At 43.4% G+C, this 7,291-nt stretch overlaps 1 pseudogene; it reads right to left on the reverse strand.

Annotated features, from left to right (window-relative positions):
* Positions 1-853: 853 nt before the first annotated feature.
* Positions 854-6,326, reverse strand: LOC122440601 (annotated as a pseudogene).
* Positions 6,327-7,291: the final 965 nt, after the last annotated feature.

A 7,291-nucleotide genomic window follows, 5' to 3' on the forward strand; every position in this document is an offset into this window, starting at 1 on the left:
TCCCATTCCCGGGGCCCGTCACAAGAGGTTAGACAGCTCCAGTTCCTGCAGTCAGCAGGAGAATTAGGAGACCTCCCAGCGGACGAGTTTCAGTTTCAAAGGATTTGATGGATGAGGACTCGCCTTCCATTCTGCTCGCGCTGTTTCCTGTTCTTCCGGTGTGGCTTGCTGCACGTGATTGCAGTGAACCCAGGGTCCAATCCCATCGACCTTGACAGCAGTAGGAGTGGTAAGGAGAACAACATAAGGGCCTTTCCATCTAGGTTCTAATACACACAGGAGGGGGTCTTCCATACAGAATCTCAAAAGGGGTAAGATTCAGCTTATAAGGGGTGTTACGTGCCCGAAAGAGTGCGAAGGGAAGTAGGGTCATCCAGTCCCCGCCAGTCTCTATTGCCAACTTTGTCGTTCTCTCAACCTGTCCTGAGCTCTGGGGATTATATTCGTCCCCAGAGCTTGGGCCAGCCCTTGTACAATCTGACTCACAAAGGCAGGTCCGTTATCAGAGCCCATAGTCACTGGCAGCCCGTACCAGGCACTATCTCCTCTAAGATCCTTTTAGCAACCACTATTGCTGTCTCTCCCTTAGCGGGGAAGGCTTCCACCCACCCTGAGAAGGTATCTACCAGAACCAACAGATGGCGATACCTGTACTTGCCTGGCCTTACCTCAGTGAAATCTATCTCCCAGTGTTGCCCTGGCCCTGCCCCTTGGTATCTCTTTCCCGTGTGCTGCTTTTTCCCTGTCCTCATCAGCTGGCACGCTTTGCAAGCCTGGATTATCTCTCGTCCAGTTGCATTTTCCTCAAACACTGATCAACATGCAGATTCAGTCCATATTTGCTTTCATTTATCTACTGAGTGTACCCAAGCTTCTTCTTCAGAGACTCTGGCATCTCAAGGGGAGGAGGGCGAGGGAGCCTGAAGTAGACCTTAAACCACTGTAGTGCAGTCAGAGTGCTGATCATGATGATGCGGGCAAAGAGTCCCTTCCATACACCTTTAAATCCAAGTCTTTTGAGGACCTGAGAGGCACTGCTATCCTTCTCTTTATTCAACACAGACACCACGGAATCGGCAGGGTGGGAAACAATGGCACAGAATACTCCAGCTATGTAACCTGCCACAAATGTGACAACCAGCTGCTCTGGCTTTGAACATTCACTTCGGGGCTTGGGAACCACAAACTTGTACAATGCTTCAACAGTACGTTCAAAGCAGGCAAACTTCATCATGGTGTATGGTATCTGTCTCATCCAAAGAGGAGCAACCCCCTTGTAGAACACCTTTAAGCCTTCTTCCTTATACATTTTGGGAGCTGCATCTCTCGGAGTGTTAGCATAACCTGGTTGGGTTTGAATTTGAACCTTAGCAGCTTCCGTAGGAGCCAGAGCAATGTCAGCAAAGAATTCAGCACTGGCAGAGGCAGCCAAATACAGTGATGTGCGCCACAGATAGGCATTCTCCTCTCCAAGCATGTTACTGTACAAAGCCTTGAAGACTTAAAGCCAAACTTGCAGAGCCCCTGCAGGGAGTAGCCAATGAAGGTCGGGGCCCATCCTTTGGCCAAACCACAGAAACCATCCTCTTTGAATGTAACTGAAAATCCATTAAAAATGCCCTTGTACTTTTGTGGGTCCACCTGCATACGGCATTTCACTAAATCCAGAGGAACAACAGCAGTGTGTGTCAGACCACAACTTAAGACCCCACCAAAGCCACACAGTGCATAAAACTTCGCGGAGCCATATTCACAACTGTACTCTTCTACCGTGGTGGCTCCAGCTTTCCTTTGCCCATCTTTTACATAGCTGCTCCCATTGGTGAAACATACTAGCTCACTGTTGTCTAGGGGTACATCAGTTAAGTAATGAGACCAGAGACAATGCCGGCACACACACAAACACGGAGAGCCGAAGACAAACACACGGACAGCTGACAACACAGCGCTGGGTTTTCGGCCCCCCTGAGTTTTTTTTCACTAGAAAGCTTTCTCCTGTGCCAGATACCTTCCTGCTTCACAGCAGGGCCTTGGATTTACACTGGACTTCCTGTGCCAGATACCTTCCTGCTTCACAGCAGGGCCCCAGATTTACACTGGACTTTTTCTGTCCTGCCTGAGACAATGCCGGCACACACACAAACACGGAGAGCCAAAGACAAACACACAGACAGCTGACAACACAGCGCTGGGTTTTCGGGCCCCCTGAGTTTTCCTGAGCACCGGTGCTATTATCTATCCTTCCCCTCTGTCCTGGAAGTGTTCTCTTCCCCCGGTCAAGGGATCCCAGACGAGCCCCCAAATGTTATGCCCGATGTCCGAATCCCTGAGCGGGAAGAGAGAAGGCCTCCAAGACAATGCATTTGGCAAAAAGGGGAAGTTTATTACTGACTCGAGCCAGGGCCCTCTGCCGCATCCAACGCAGTGGTGCAGGTCAGAGAGCCCCAAGCCCAAGCTGTTACACAAATTTATAGGGTGAGCACACGCCGTTGGTAGTTGGTTTAAGTGGATTGGTTACAAGTTTGCAAAGCAATTTCATTGGTCAAAACTTTTGCATGGACGGGACTTTCCCAGGGGTTTCCGCCCCATTCCTAATTTCCTAATTGGCAAACAGCGGTCAGTGTTAAGCGAAAGCTAATTGGTCCTAATTGGCAAACAGCGATCAGTGTTAAGCAAAAACTACTCCTAATCTAAGCTGCCTGCCATGGCGTTACTTCTGCTTGCCTCACATTCTCCTCCTGCCTTCAATCTTTCCCAGCATCAGGGTCTTTTCCAGTGAGTCAGTTCTTCACATCGGGTGGTCAAAGTACTGGAGCTTCAGCTTCAGCATCAGTCCTTCCAGTGAATATTCAGGACTGATTTCCTTTAGGATTGACTGGTTTGATCTCCTTGCAGTCCAAGTGACTCTCAAAGAGTCTTCTACAACACCACAGCTCAAAAGCATTAATTCTTTGGGGCTCAGCCTTCTTTATGGTCCAACACTCACATCCATACATGACCACTGGAAAACCCATAGCTTTGACTAGATGGACCTTTTTCAGCAAAGTAATGTCTCTGCTTTCTAATATGCTGTCTAGGTTGGTCATAGGTTTTCTTCCAAGGAGCGAGCATCTTTTAATTTCATGGCTGCAATCACCATCTGCACTGGTTTTGGAGCCCAAGAAAATAAATTCTGTCAGTATTTTCATTGTTTCTTCATCTATTTGCCATGAAGTGATGGGACCAGTTGCCATGATCTTCCTTTTTTGAATGTTGTGTTTTAAGCCAGCTTTTTCACTTTCATCAAGAGGCTCTTCAGTTTCTCTTCATCTGAATATCTGAGGTTATTGGCATTTCTCAATAACCTCAGGTTCCAGCAATTTTGATTCCAGCTTGTGTTTCATCCAGCCCAGCATTTCGAATGATGTGCTCTGCATGTAAGTTAAATAAACAGAGTGATGACAACATACAGCCTTGATGTACTCCTTTCCCAATTTAGAACCAGTCTGTTGTTCCATGTCTGGTTCTAACTGTTGTTTCTTGACCTGCATACAGGTTTCTCAGGAGGCAAGTCAGGTGGTCTGGTATTCCCATCTCTTTCAGAATTTTCCAGTTTGCTGTGATCCACACAAAGGCTTTAGCATAGTCAGTGAAGCAGAAGTAGATGTTTTTCTGGAATTCTCTTGCTTTTTCTATGATCCAACAGATGTTGGCAATTTGATCTCTGGTTCCTCTGCCTTTTCTAAATCAAGCTTGAACATCTGGAAGTTCTCAGTTCACATACTGTTGAAGCCTAGCTTGGAGAATTTTGAGCATTACTTTGCTAGCGTGTGAGATGAATGCAGGTGTGTGGTAGTTTGAACCTTGCCTTTCTTTGGGATTGGAATGAAAACTGACCTTTTCCAGTCCTGTGGCCACTGCTGAGATTCCAGATTTGTTGGCATATTGAGTGCAGCACTTTCACAGCATCCTCTTTTAGGATTTGAAATAACTCAACTGGAATTCCATCACCTCCACTAGCTTTGTTCATAGTGATGCTTCACAGTAACTGTATTTTAGATACTCTTTTCCTTTGATCTTTATAATTTGATTAATGCATCTTCCTATTACAGAATTAGAGTTTTTGAAGTCTGATTGAATATTTACCTTTACTAGTATGTTGTATACTTTCATATGTTTTTGTGTTGCTGATTAACTGTTTTCATTTCAGCTTGAAGAATTCAACGTTTCTTTCAAGGCAGGTCTAATGGTAATGAACTCCCTCAGCTTTTGTCTGCCTAGAAAAGTGTTTCTCCTTCATATCTGAAGGATTACTTTGACGATAGAGTATTTTTGGTGTCATATTTTTTTTTCAACATGTTGAATATATCATTTTACTCTCTCCTGGCCTATAGGGTTTCTGCTGAGAAATCTGATAGTCTAATGAGGGTTCTTTCTTTTCTCACCTGCCTTAGAATTCTTTATCCTTTGATTTTCGACAATTTGATTATAATGTGTCTTAGAGAAGGTCTCTTTTGCATTGAGATGGTGGGATGACCTTTTAGCTTCATGAACTTGGATGTTATTGAGATTAACCTGGTCTAGAGTCAACTTCAGTACTCTTGCCTGGAAAATCCCATGGACAGAGAAGCCTGGTAGGCTGCAGTCCATGGGGTCGCTAAGAGTCGGACACAACTGAGCGACTTCACTTTCACTTTTCACTTTCATGCATTGGAGAAGGAAATGGCAACCCACTCCAGTGTTCTTGCCTGGAGAATCTCAGGGATGGGGGAGCCTGGTGGGCTGTTGTCTATGGGATCGCACAGAGTCGAACACGACTGAAGCGGCTTAGCAGCAGCAGCAGCAGAGTCAACTTAGGTGCTTTGGAACTTCCCTATTGGTCTAGTGGTTAAGATCCCTCACTCCCAATGCAGGGGGTCCAGGTTTGACCCCTGGTTGGGAAACTGGATCCCACATGCTGCAACTGAGAGCTTGAATGCCAAATCTAAAAATTCTGCATGTTGTAACTAAGACGCAGAATGGGCAAAATAAATAATTATTAAAAAAAAATAAATTCAAGTTAGTGTGTTTTCATTTTAGGATGTTAAAGGTAACCCCCATGGTAAACACAAAATAGCTGTGAAATATACACAAGAGGAAGTGAGAAAGTAATTTAAATATTTCACTGTAAGGAATCAGCTAAACACACAAAAAGGGTAGGGATGTAGGAAATGAGTGGTAAAAGTGCTTTGGGCATATAGAAAGCAAATAGCACAATAGCAGACATACTAAGCCTTTTCTTAGTAATTATTTTAAATGTAAATGGATTAAACTCTCCAATCAAAATATAGAGATTGGCAGAATAGGGAAGAACATATAATCCAACTATACGCTGTCTATAAGAGACTCACTTAAGATCCAAAGACACAGACAGATTGAAAGTTAAAGGATAGAAAAAGGAATTAAAAACTCAATGAGAAAACCCAGATAGTAACCAGAAGAGAGCAAGAACATCTATGCCAATCTCAGAATAGACTTTGAATCACAAATGGATCAAAGGCTTAAATGTAAGGGCTAAACTGTACCAATTTCTGAAGAAAAAGGGGGGTAAGCCTTCATTCTTGGATTTGGCTATGAACTCTTAAATATGATGGCAAAAGCACAAACAACAAAAGGAAAAATAAGTAGGACTTTATAAAAATTAAAATCCTTTATGTTTCAAAGAACACCATCAAGGAAAATATAATACAACCTTCAGAATGAAAGAAAATATTTGCAAATCATGTCTGTTAAAGTCTAGTATTCATAATGTGTAAAGAACACTGGCTATTCAGCAATAACATGTCAAGCGTCCTCGGCGGCACAATGGTAAAGAATCCGCCTGCCAATGTAGGGGACGCGGTTCGATCCCTGATCCAGGAAGATCCCACGTGCCGTGGGGCAGCTAAGCCCTTGCACAACTACCGAGCCTGTGCTCTCGAGCCAGAGCCACAGCTGCTGAGCCCGTGTGCCACAACCTCTGAAGCCCGAGCCCCTGTGCTGGGCAACAAGAGAAGCCACCACAGTGAAAAGCCCACCCACCACAGCTAGAGAGTAGCCCCTGCTCGCTCTGCAGCTGGTGAAAGCCCACGTGCAACAAAAACAAACAAAAACTGCCAACCAAATTTAAAAAATGAATTTGCATAGATACTCCTCCAAAGAAGAGACACCAATTGCCAATAAGCAGAGGAAAACAGTTCAAAGTCATTAGTCAAAGTTATGCCAACTGAAACTATAGTGAGATACCACTTCATACCCATTAGTATGGGTACAGTTTTTTAAAAAACAAGAGTTGGAAATAATGTGGGTAAATGGGTACCTTCAAACATTGCCGGTACAAATATAAAAAAGAAAATAGTTTGGCAGTTCCTCAAAAAGTTAAACACAGAGATACCATATGCCCCAGAAATTCCACTCCTAGGTATATGTTCAGGAGAAATAAAAGCATATGTTCACACAAAAGCTTGTACATGAGTGTTACAGTATCCCTATTTGTAATAGTCAAAAAATGGGAACAACCCAACTGTCCATCAATTGATACATGGAAAAACAAAATGTGTTATATCCATACAATATTATTCAGTCACATAAAGGGCAAGGGACAGATACATGCTACAACCAGGATACACACTGACTACATTTTGCTTACTGCATAAGTGAGATGCAAAAGTCTGCACATTGTATGGTTCTATTTTATGTGAAACATGCAGTGTAGGAAGATCCATAGAGACAGGACCAGAGCTGAGGTGAAAGGGGTGGAGAAGGCAAGAATGACTGATACTATAGGGTTTCTTTTGGGGATGATGAAAATGTACTGGAATTAGGGGTGTTGGTTGCAAAACCTCAAGATAAAAAGCCACCAAATAGTACAGTTTTAAAAAGTGTGAATTTATGGAATGTTAATTATATCTCAATAAAGAAACTACAGTTTAACATTTTTATATATTGTCTGTCAGCATGGTACATGAGTAAGATACAGTCATGATTCTTGATCAATTTCACAATGAAATTCCCACAGCGACTTCAATGGAGTGGCTTGTTTGAGGTGATATTTGAGACTCAACCCTTTGGAACTAAATGCTCATTTAGGGCTGTTGAATGCCAGTATATATTCTTCATACCCAGTGTATTTATTCAGTCCCTGTATGTATCCTTGCTTTGAATCCACTGTCTTTTTTTCTTCATTTTCTTGAAACATGGTCCTGGGAAATTCATCCACAATAGCGAGAGATGTTGCCATCTTCCTGGCAAAAGCCTTGTTTCCAGGACACACTTTAGATCTTATCACTAACTG

This window comes from Cervus canadensis, chromosome 1 (assembly GCF_019320065.1).
Source record: "Cervus canadensis isolate Bull #8, Minnesota chromosome 1, ASM1932006v1, whole genome shotgun sequence".
In the NCBI taxonomy this organism is placed as follows: domain Eukaryota; kingdom Metazoa; phylum Chordata; class Mammalia; order Artiodactyla; family Cervidae; genus Cervus; species Cervus canadensis.